Raw genomic sequence first — 12230 nt, forward strand, 5'->3', positions numbered from 1 at the left:
ATGGTACACGAAAGACATCAATAAACAGATCATTCTTCATCTTGCTTTAATTTGAAAGCAGCCTGCAAATGTAAAAGCACTGCAGAAGTCATCACAAGAGAAATTAAAGCATGGGAGCAGTTCACCTAAGAACATAGGGGATTCCCCCATTTGACATCTTTGGAATCAAGGCTGGGTGTCTTCTAGGAAGACATATCCTAATGCAACTGGAAGTTAAGTGGATATCACTAGTTCAGGGTTAGGGCTTGTTGTTTAAAAGAGACCAGACTAGCTGACCGTTGGGTTCCCCTCAGATTTAGAATTTCTAGCCCTCGCTACAGACTCCAGCAGTGAGCAGAACTGGCAGGAGGAAGAGGTTCAAGCAACCGAGTAAGATGATGGGTCTTAGTGAAACTGGTTTTTGTCTTGGTTTAGGTGGAATTTTGGTAAGATAACAAGATACATGCAAAAAGTATAAAGCTCAGTATGCCAGGTGACACAGGATGTCACCTGTTGCATTTTGATGAGAACAGTACCAATTTTTATTTCCTAATACACTGACCATGAGACACATTTTACATACGCTGCTCTCCCTCTCCTTCCCAAAATCTTGAAGTATCACAGAACTTCTGCTGTACGTGCTGCCTATCAGCCTCTCACATACTCCTGTTTATCAGCTGAGGATAAAACAACTGCAATAGAGACCACTGCTGCCAGCAGAGTTTTTACAATAAAGAACACAGAGAAACAGTATTAAAAAATATTTTAAAAAACCTACAGCAAACACAGGCCTCCAAATAATCCTAGACATAAATATCCTTGAGCTTTAAGTGATTTCATATTTGGAGCAGAACCTCTGAACAAAGAAAAGACCATCTCTGGCGAGACGTGCTGGTATTATGCTCTCTGCATTTAGCTGGCCCACCCACCTGAAAGTGTCATTAACACAAGGCCAAAGGGAAGAGAGCTGGCCTTAATGTACGACTTTTCCCCACTGGTTTTCAATACTTGTTTGCACATCTGTTCTCCAGGGCAAAGCACAGATGATAATACTTATTGATCTGCAATTGTTAACTTCCTGCTTCTCACAATGGAAAACTCATGGCACTAAAACATTTTTTAAGCATATTCCGTCGTGTAATACACAGACGTAGAGGGAACCAGAAAAGAAATGCATGAGGGTTCTTATTCAACACAAAGTTGAATTAAATCATGCAAGTTTAAATAACTTGCTTTCCAAAAGCAGTTAGTTCGCATGAAAGAGTTGAAGACAGCAAACAGATAAGTTAACTAAAAGTAGCAAAGAATCATCACTCCTTATAAGTGAGCTGGGCTGAGCAGATATGAAAGCTAAAAGAGTAGGTTTCGTTCTTCTTATGAAGATAAATGAACCTAGTATGTTAGCTTAGTGATTCAGCATATTCACGTGAACTGGTTGGCAAAGACTTTCTTCCCAGGACGTGCTCAAAAAAACCCTTAAATTCATAGGCTTATGAAAGACAGGAAGAATACCTTCTCTCATCATGGCCATTTTTAAAGATGTTACTTTTTCAAAAGAAACTCGTTTAAGTGAAAGGCAATTCTGTGGCCAAAACCATCCATGATGGTGCAATTCTTGGGCCAGAATGAGAATGCTAGTGCTCTGTAAGTGAGAAAAGGGAACAGCTGCCTGAAGGTAGCTCCACTCCCTGCTCTTCCATGAGCTTTGCAGGACCTTTTCCTTTCTAGTTGTTCTGGTAGAAGATGGCAGAATTGCTAAGGACCTGCCCAGGGACAGCCTTTACAGCTTTAGCATTATTAATACTTGTGACACCTGGTGTGAGGTTTATGAGCCTCAGGTGGGCAATCCAGCAAGACACTACCTAGCCCAAATTTCTGTATGGGTCTGTTCCTCAGTTCGTCACCTGTAGGCAGCAGAGTTTTACTGGAAAATGGAAGAATCTTTAGAGGTTCTTATCAAAAATGTCTCCTGACAGATGGGGTACAGATCTGTTATCTGGAAATATTGCAGCTTTAAATAAATCTGATTTCAAAAAATTGTCATACCAGATACTTTCTGGAGTAATTATGCATTTTCTTTAGAAGTCATCATCTGCATGGTGAACTCCTTTGCAGCTCTTTCCACTATTCTGTACTCAGGGAATAGATACTCTGATCTACTGGACTGCTTTATCAGTTGCTTTGGATTTAATATGTAAGCTTAGCTTGTCTCATCTACACAGCTGAATTCATAATGTAAGCAACTAATTTTACAATATAGCAACATAGGGCACTCTGGTACACTCAGTGGGTGTATAAATATCTCAGCATCTCATATTAGATATTATACACGTTTGGATGGCCATACCTGGAAACTGGTCTTGAAGTTATAGGGCAAGCCAATTCGCCAAATTTACATGGTGTGGGAGTTCTGGATTTTCAAAAGCCAAATCCGACACCACAAAGGAGTTGAGGATATTGTGTTGTTAACTTCTGAAACAGCTTGGAAACAAGCCTTAGACAGCAGCCACTTGGGATAGGGGAAAAAATATCCTCCTGCCTGCAACAGCAGACAAACATCCCTGTTTAACCAAAGTGCTTAGGGAAAAGAAAGCAACTCCAGACAAAATATCTTTTAAGAGGCTTTGAAGTCCATTTTATGTATGCTTGCAGTTGGGAGGAATAGTTATGAATGTGAAGTGATTAGCAAACATCCATATCCATTAAGTGTATAGGCAAAAGGCAGACCAAAACAACTGTCAAAACTTTGCTGCCTTTGGTGCTTTATATTATGTTACTTGAGCTAGATAATAATTTGCCAAAACTCAATCTTAGATCTTTAAATTAGCATATGGTAGGGAAACAAGAGTGAAAAGCAAAATGTTTATGCCCAGCTTTATATGCAGAGAAGGCTTTGTCTGATCAGAGCAGAGAGGTTGCAAAATGTAAACATAGTAATTAAGGCACTCATTCTAATTGCAGGCAGTTAATTGTACTGTATACTGCCTAATTGAACCACTCTCTGAACTACAAGCCCTACATTATTACAGCCTCCTGACAGATCACTGGCGTTTACTTCGGGAGAGGTGTTAATCCCCTCACCCATTCGTTAGTCTGACTTTTAGGGATCCCTTACTTCCACATCAGCTTTTTCATCATCATTCAACTCTAACCACTATCCTTTTCAGTATAAGAATTACTTAAAGAGTTAAAGAATACTGTCCATGGGTTAAGGAAACAGATGTGAAATGGGATTTGCGGAAGCATGTTTTATAGTGTTGAAATGAATGGTGCTGCATTTTCCTTTTTCTGAGCAGTTTTATACATTACATAGCACTAAAATGAAAAATACTTTATGGGAAAGTCCCCCAGCTAGTTAAGGTTGTAACTCCATTTCTTCCAAAATCAGTTTTGATACTTCCTGAAAGTGGAAACAGAATTCAAAGGAGTAACATTGCTTAATAATAATAATAAGTTAACAAAGGCTTCTCTGCCCAGTAAGTGCTGGCATTCTATCATAAATATAGCATACCAGTCCCAGCATTGCAATAGAAACAGAGTAGCACACCTATAAAGCGTAATTTGTTACAACAACTGAAAAACACTTTTGAAAAGTTCACAATCCTCTTCCTCCAGTCTCAAGACAGATAGGATCTGCTGCCCAAGAGATTGTCTTCCAAAGACAAGGAGGGGAGGTGGGGGAGAAAGGAGGAAAAAAAAAAAAATCACCCTGATTGTGAAAAATACACTTGTATTCACTATCCTTAAGTCTAACGACATGGAAATGCCAACCCTGCTCCAGTGCAGCACCCTTGCTGCTGTAATCTCCTGCGGTCACCATTTCAGGCACAGTCTGCTCATGGCCTGGGCAGCCTCTGAGGTACTCTCATGCTTCAGAGGGGATTCTCCAGCTGTGTCAGGGAAAAAACATAGCTGCAATAGATTCTGCTTGGGCACAGACTCAACAAGACGCCTTCCCCAAGCTTTTACCCTTAGGCTGCTACCTGAAGTGTCTTCTGTGTTACTGAATTTTCTAACTATTAAATAACCACACTTTGCTAAACCATTCCCAAGACTCAACTCTAACAACTGTGGACCAGGTCTATAGGTCAAAGACTTGCTTATCTGTTCTGTGTTTTGGCTTTCAAGCTGCAGCTGCATTCACCCTCTAACAAAAATGAATTAGCTGCCAAATACAGGACAAGACCAGCTCCACAACAGATTTGCTGGTCTTGGTTTTGAGGCAGACCAACAAATATCTGCTTCCTGCTCTGCATAACTTCACATGCAGTAGAAAGGTGTCGTTATTCTTCCATCTTCACTTAATCATTTAGGTTATTAATTATGAGAGTCCACATATATTAACTATATGATATTCTGCAAAATTCCTACCAATACGGTAGTACACAAAGAGGAGAACATCAGCATGGATTCACCATCAGGGAAAAGGTCCACAGATAAAGTTTTAAGTGCCTTTCCCAGCAAGATTCTCCCACCCCCAATCTGGCCTGTGGCACATGCACTAAATACATGGAGATACCATGGCAAAATCCACTGTCCAAGCTGCAGCAGAATCCCCTCTGTGTTCATCAATGCTAAAAAGAAGTGAAGCAGCAGCAGGGACACTCAGGCTCTTAAAGTGGGTTTTATCAGCCTAACATGCACTATTAAACAGTGATATTAAACATTTACTCCCTTATAAAAGTGTAATTACCACAACCCCTGTATACAGACAACTAATTTTAAAGACAGCAGCACCAAGGAAGAGCTACAATACGTAGATTACTGGTTTTATGTTTCTCCTTCACGGTAGTCAACTCCTGAATAGCAAGTGCTTAGCTAACCTTTTACCAAAGGCTCGTGTAATATCTTCTAAGTTTAGAGCACCAATAGTTCAGCAGGCTGTCTCTCACTGCAGATGATGCTTTTATAGGGAATTACATTTTTGAAAGAATCAGGTCAGAATAAAAGGTAAGGCAATAGCAGAGCGCTGTGGCAGGACAGCGGAACAGTAAGATAGGCCATTCGCTAAAGCCTACCGCCAGCTTATCAAGAGTACCGTGGCCAAGTCTTCTGGGCCCGAACGCCACAAAGCCTTCCCCAGCCTGAAACCAGCAGCACAGAAGAAAAGGGCACTCTTGCCATTTCTGTTACAGTTTTGGGTGTCCTAGGATCTGAGCATGTAGGACTGGAGTGCTCAATTCATATCACACATACACAAACTGGATCCTAAACATTTATTGGAAGGTTTCTGCTTCATTTTGGTGTTGAAGAGGTAGCAGCCATCTATGAAAACTCGGCAGTGAGCAACTGGCAACTCTGTGGTTGTAGGCATTTGGAATTGGCAACGCTGACAGCTCCCCTGTATTTGAGGACACTGGATCCCTTCGGATGGAACATTCATGCTCTAGATTACCTAGGTGTTCCAATAACTGGGCAAAAGAAGTTCAGCAACTGTTGATTAGCCACATCTCAATTAATGAGGTCCCACGTCCATCACCCCATCTCTCTGCAGCGGTGCACTGTCAGAAGGACAATACAGAATTCATGTTGCTCAGACCCAAATCTACTCGCCTTTTGTTTAGAAAAATCCTGTTTTCCAAGAAAAGCACACTCAGAAAAGATTTTTTCCTTCCAAATGCGCTTATTTTTTCGCAGCTAAAATTTGATGCATTTCACATCACGTATATTGATTTGCTTACATCCCCATTCTCTGCTGAATAAAAATTCAGGTCTAGCAACTCTTCAGTAACTTATATTACCTGTGTTTAACTGACCTTTCGTCCTCGTGGGGCAGATATTCACATCACAGGAAAACACAGACTCATAAATGAAAAACCATATTCACCTGGGGTACGCTTACACTGTTCTCAACCATGCTTTCAGGGCTCTGCCAAAATTTAGAAGCCTTCAAGCCAACAGTGTTATTGAGAATTAAAATTTGTTTTAAAAAGATCAACACTGGAGATAATGAAGGTTCCATCAGAGAGTAGTTCAGACATTTGTCTCCCTTTTGGAAGTAGATAAAGCACTCTCCCTGCTGAATCTGAAGTGGGAATGTGGATAATTCATGAAATTACACGCTCGGTTCATCTTAATCACTGTTCAGCTCTGAGTCTCCTGAAAGGATATTTACCTGTAAAACCAGATTAGCTCTTGCTGTGTTATCTGAGGGCAGCATATGCTTTGAATTAGATTTTCAAATATTATCTCCCCACTTGTTCTCTCTGTAATATTTTCCAATTGAGAATTTCTCAGGAAGGAGAAGATTTTTGACAGGTTGCAAACTAAAATTAAATGCAACGTTAGGGCTTTTTCTTTCCTCATTCAATAAAAAGCCCTTCTCCTATCATCATGACAGATAATAAGGTTCTATTTACCACTTTCTCTCTTAATCAGAAATAAATTTTCCTACTGAAATTGCATTGTAGTATGAGGAAATAATCTGTAATGAAAAATAAAGCAACCAACATTATTTTATATGTGGTGTACATATTCAAAATTATTCACAACCAAGCCAATTAAAATATCAAATACTTCTGCTGAACTGATTCTTGATCTGCTATAAAAACGTAATCTGGAAACCGCTACTCAAAAAGACAGGATTCTTTTTGATGTTTATTACTTTGTGTCTTGCCACTTCACTGCTGTGAGGTGCTACAACGTGCAAAGAATCAGCTCTGGAGCGGCACCCGGCACATTCCAAAGCCAAAGACATGATTCTCGTTTTTTAACAACTTCTGCACTGGCAAAACTCCATCAGCTTCTTCTACTTTGGCCTCAAGGGAGCAAACAGGCAATGAAATTTTGGCGACAAAATTGAGGCACATCAGGCTAGTGTGTGCACACTTCATCACAGAGCAGAGAGCTGTGGACTGGTTCAGCCTTCGTTCTGCAGATGTGCAAGATGAAGTGTAATTTCTGAGATTATGCCGTGTGCCACAAGGTGTCACTCATATACCACTTCCTATCCCAGGAAGCCGCCGCAGAATGAGTCCTCTCTTCAGAGCATGTCAAAGTTTTGACAAGGAGCAGTCTCTTAAGGAAGGGCGGTCCAGAACATGACGCATAGGATCTCTGTTTTACTCAATGGTGGTGATAGATACCCCAATGCTTTTTGACCTAACTCTGGCACGAAAACTTTTATTGCTATCACAAGTCTGCTAAACTTTGTCAAATCCCCACCAAAACCCCCTCAAAACGATATTGGAAGTTTTCAGTGTAGCTGACCAGTGTTACTATTTGTTGAAAAGAAGAAAAACAACCTTGTAGAAACATGGAAACGTGAGCTTTCAGAAAAAGCTTCTACAAAAGTTTTGCACATCCAGCAACCGTTATGATGCAAATAAACACAAATAAGCATACAAGGAAAGTGCTATACTGCATTGCTTCCTTTCAAGTAGTCTCTGCCAAGAAAATTTGATTTGCTCCTCCAAAGCATGCTAGCAAGATATATTAAGACTGTACAGCTTGCACTAATGGATGAAAACTGGTGAAGCTGCCTAGCTGTTCTTTGAGAAAAAAAACCTCTGATAGCTGATCTATGCCAATTACAAGACAGTTCTACATCCCCAGAAGTTTACCAAGGAGATATTTTAAATCAAGATAGTTTGGGCAATCACACAGGCAGGAAGCTCAGGGAAATGGAGAAAATCTCTTACAACTTCAGCATGAACAGGCTTTAAGGGCCCCCTGCCTGGTTTTGTCCAGAGCCTCTCTCAGCTGGGAGCAGGGGCAGCATTCCTTTATTGCCTTTGTTGCTTCTGTGCAATTGCTTCCTATCACACCCTCCTCTCTGCCTTAGTGCTCTTGCAGCGCTCTTTAGAAACACTAGACACCACCTCCATCGGGTAGCAGAGTGCATTGAACTCTGATTAGTGACTGCCTTCTCCTTCACCTAAAGACAAAGAATCCTCACGTAAGTGGCACTCACTCTGTTCAGCTGCCTGGGGTTTTTGAGCAAGCACTGCCCAGGGGATGTTTAGAGCATGAAGCCTTTGACAAGCCTCTATTTGGGCATGCAGCACAATGCCAGCTTTGTCCGACTGAACAGGCTTGTCTTTCTTCCTGCATATAAATATGACCGCAGGACTCCGCACCTCCCAGGAAAAGCAGAGGCCTCGAACACAGGGCTTGAGCGGAGAACCAGAAAGAAGCCCTGTTATGTGCTGGCAGAACAATGGGGAAGGGGTGGAGCGACAGCCATGTGAACGTCAAATAAAGAGCAACCTCTCCTCTACAATACGCCCCACCTCCTGCTGCACAGATGCAAGATGCACAAGCTCCGGGAGGAAACTCTGCCTAGCTAGTGGAAGTAACACTCCTGAGCCCTCCTAACTCCCACTGAACTCTAAAGGAGGGCAGGACTGAGCCTTGAGGTCCAAGGGCTCAGCAGAGTGCTTTAGCATATAATTCATCTTCTGCTGAACAGACGCTGGAAATCAAACTGGCTGGGGTCTAAGCCAGAGGGCTTGCATGGACAAAAAGTCTCCTGCTCTCTAAAAATGGGAATTAGCTCCCTTCCACAGCCTGATGAAGGGCACCAGGAGCCTAAGGAAAAAACATGCTGTATGAAGTCCTCAATACCTGACACCCTACTTGCATGGGCCATCCCCTGCCTTCCACAGAAATGCAGGTTCGTACTACAATACATATTAGAGACAGAACTGGCTATCGGTGTCAGCCTACAGCTTTTACTTTAAGAGAAAGAGACACCAAAGATCTATAGGTAAATAAAAATACTAAGTGGTGCAAATTACAATCACTAGAATTGGTTTCTTGCACACATCACAGCTTTTACACACTCAGCATCACAGCACTCCTATAGCTCTCATGTAACATGAACACAATGAAAGATCCTTTCCTTTTAGTTACGGTAAACACCATTAGCACTAGAAGCTTATCAGAACCCTTGCTCCTTAGATGGCCATGAACGAACACACATACTTCCCTGTCTACCCACCTGCCTTTCAGGCAAATTGTTCTTAGAGCCTAAGAACTGCAGATCTGGCTGGAACGTGATTTGCTGCAACACCACAGGTCCTGTTTCCATACTGGTCATAACCAGCTTTTTGTTTACTTGTGTAAGTCAGGGGTTATAAAGAAAGCACTTATCTCTTCAAATCATCATTGTTAAAGAAAATTCATTCAAGAACTGACGCAGTTACAAAGTGTTTAAAATGTAAACAAGAACAAGTATCTCCAGCCATCTCTTCCCTGGGATTTAGCTGTAAAACTTGTTTTCAGACTGTTTTTGCTCTTTTAACAAGAGGAGCATTCTTAGAAACAAGTAATGTGTGAGAGCACTCGTGAGCAGGACTAGCATTTGCTTTGAGCTATATCTAGTTAGATATTATGACAGCAGAGAAGAGTTTTACCTCCAGAAGGGGCAGAAACTACCCTTCCAGCAAGCGTTCAGTTAAGTTTTTCAATGTGCTTCTGCACAAGGACTCCTGAAACTAAGTTTTGTTTTGGAGAGGCAAAATTCTCATTCACCTCCTTGTCTTTAGAAGGTGCCTTTTTAGCAAAGCATACATACCACACGGAAAGTATATAAGGCTTAAAGGGGATCTTGTAACTGGCCTGAATCATGATTTTCATAAATCAAACTTAAAACAGTTTGACAATTGCTTCAAGTCCGTTTTGAAGGAAATGGAAGCCTCCAGTATCAAGATTTTAAATGTAATCTAACTTTTGAGACACAGATCAAGTGACAGCCACCACCAGATACCTGATACTTTACTGGATAGAACACTATAAAAAAAAAGAAAAAAAATAGGCAGGGGACTTGTTCTCCACTGCTTAACTGCAATAATCAGCAAGAAAAGTCAGTGATTTACTCATGAAATTCCTTAGGGGAGAGTGAGAGCTTTCCAAAGGTCATGGTCCTGCACTCCGTGTCACCCAGCAATAAAGAGTTGTGTGGTGTGCTATAAAATGGCATATCAGTAATATATACCTTGTCTTCAAACAACATTTACTGGGATGCTGGTAAAAGCAAGAATAATCAGACAGGCCTCACAGATAGTGCCTGATGCAGTGGGAACTGCCTTGTACAAGAAAGGGGTAGGGTGGCAATGCACAGCAGATTAAAGAGTTCCTTGTTAATAGCAAAGCTGAAAAGCCAGCATCAATCTCAGTACAGCTGGCCTTTGGGGCCATAAACCCAGTACGCAGTGACAGACTAGAGGTTCTGTGTAATACAGAAAGCTGGTAAGCAGCACAATTTGCCCATATGCAGTTCAGTAAGCCAAAGACAACTGACGGGGTTCTGGTGTAGAAGAACAGGGCTTAAGGCTCCCACATAAAAAGTCCACCTAAGATTACACATTTTCAGAAAGATCCTGCTATCAGTATTATTAGGGCTGCAAGGCCACAGATTCACCACTGAAATGATCTTTCCTCACATGCATTTATTTCAGGAGGATGCGTGCAAGGCTCCCAGGTTGTAGCTGGACAATAAACAGAATCCAATTTCATCATTTTCCATGGTGAGACTGGGTATTCCAGATTCGTTATGTGCATATACGGTACCAGTCTCACAGAGCTTCTCAGACTCTTCAATTTTCCTTGCCAAATAACTTGGAAGATTAGCAGAGGTACCAGGTTATCAATCAGATACGAACAGCTAGAATCTTTGCCCAGAAAGACAGATATAAAGGACAGCTCCTCTCCTTGAGCTTGTCTGGCCTCAATAAAATCAATACCCTCTCAAGGGCATTTCTGCTGTTAAAGGACAAATCTTAGTTCAGTTATGTAAATCCAATGGACAGCTAGAGAAATCCTCTCTATACATGCTGTATTTTAAACACACCAAACCACACCCGTCCTAAGGCACTTAATCCCCTATCCTTGTGTCTGAAGTTAGGTCCCATCTGATGAATCTGGAGATGCTGTTTAGCAGCCTGGCTGTGTTATAGTAAGCCTTAAAAACTAATTAGCACTTGTTCGCTGTGATACAAGAGAGAAGGTTCTAAATGTTGCTGATATATTTGTACTTAATTTATAGTGATGGACATTTTAAACACCAAAAGCAACAAAACACAGCTTTGTTTTAATTTTGAACAACAAGCCAGGGGAATGCAGGCAATGCTTCAAATGCAACAAACAAAGTAATCCACAAAGAGCAATATTATAAAGAAGCTTCAAAAATCCTTCTCATTTTGGAATTCCATAGAGTTGAATGTACACAGTAATAAAATAATAAAACCAGCACATCAAATCCCTTCTGCTAAGTCACCCAGTCCCCTCATCACAGACCTACTCATGTGAGATCTAATAAGAATTTGGGCTGGAGCATCTCATAAGCGAGGGATATGGTTTTTTGCACTTTAGACAGAAAGTCAAAGCAATCACACTGAATATATGGGAGAGTAAAAATCTGCTTTGTATCTCAAAATAGTTACATGTTAAGTCCTGGTTTAAACCTGCAACCCATGGGTCTTAGGAGCCTGATGTATGATATGCATGTTACCTATCATTCTCCAGATCTCCTGCCCATTTTTCAGATCAGCACCAGAGTCCACTCTCCCAACAGAAATCTCTGTCACAGACTACAGCAGTCCTCCACAGAGTAATAAGCAACTACAACTCCCCAAGAAAAAGCCACCTCCCTTAAGGGTTTGCTTTGTGACCCGGCTCCCTGTGGAGCAATATTTTAACTATTGTTTTTCTCTCCCACTCCCCTGACTTCTATTGTTGGCCTAGCACTGGATTTAGCAAGCTCAGGGTAAGTTGCTTTTGTTAACAGATCTTCCTGTTCACACTCTTTCTTCACCAGTACTTCAGCATTCCTTTGCAGTTAAAGCAGGACTCAGATATGTCAAGGAGGGCAGGGACATGGGCTCACAGACAGAGCTATTGTGAGATGACACTCTTAGGCACATGTCTGAAGCTGTTCCCATTTACTTCTCGCTCCCTGAGTTTTCAAGTGGTGCTTAAATTCTGTATTTGCATTGCACTTTCTAACACCATATAGCTACAAAGTCTAGATACCACATCGCACACTTATGTAGAGCCTGAGCACTTCTCAGCCCTTAATGTGCTCTCCAGTAAGTCTGGAAATAATGCTGCTTTTTTGTTCTCAAGTAACTCGTTCAACATCAATGAGGAAAGCCTAAAGGAAAGACTCTTCATTGCAGTCACAGTCCTATCCCTCTGCTCACCTTGAATCTGTACAGAAAAGCAATATGCTCTCATTCATTCTGGGTATTGTTCTGAGCATAACACAATAACACCGAAGCACAATGGAAGGGGTAAGAGAGAAAGGGGCT

This window comes from Calonectris borealis, chromosome 23, assembly GCF_964195595.1.
Source record: "Calonectris borealis chromosome 23, bCalBor7.hap1.2, whole genome shotgun sequence".
Classification (NCBI taxonomy): domain Eukaryota; kingdom Metazoa; phylum Chordata; class Aves; order Procellariiformes; family Procellariidae; genus Calonectris; species Calonectris borealis.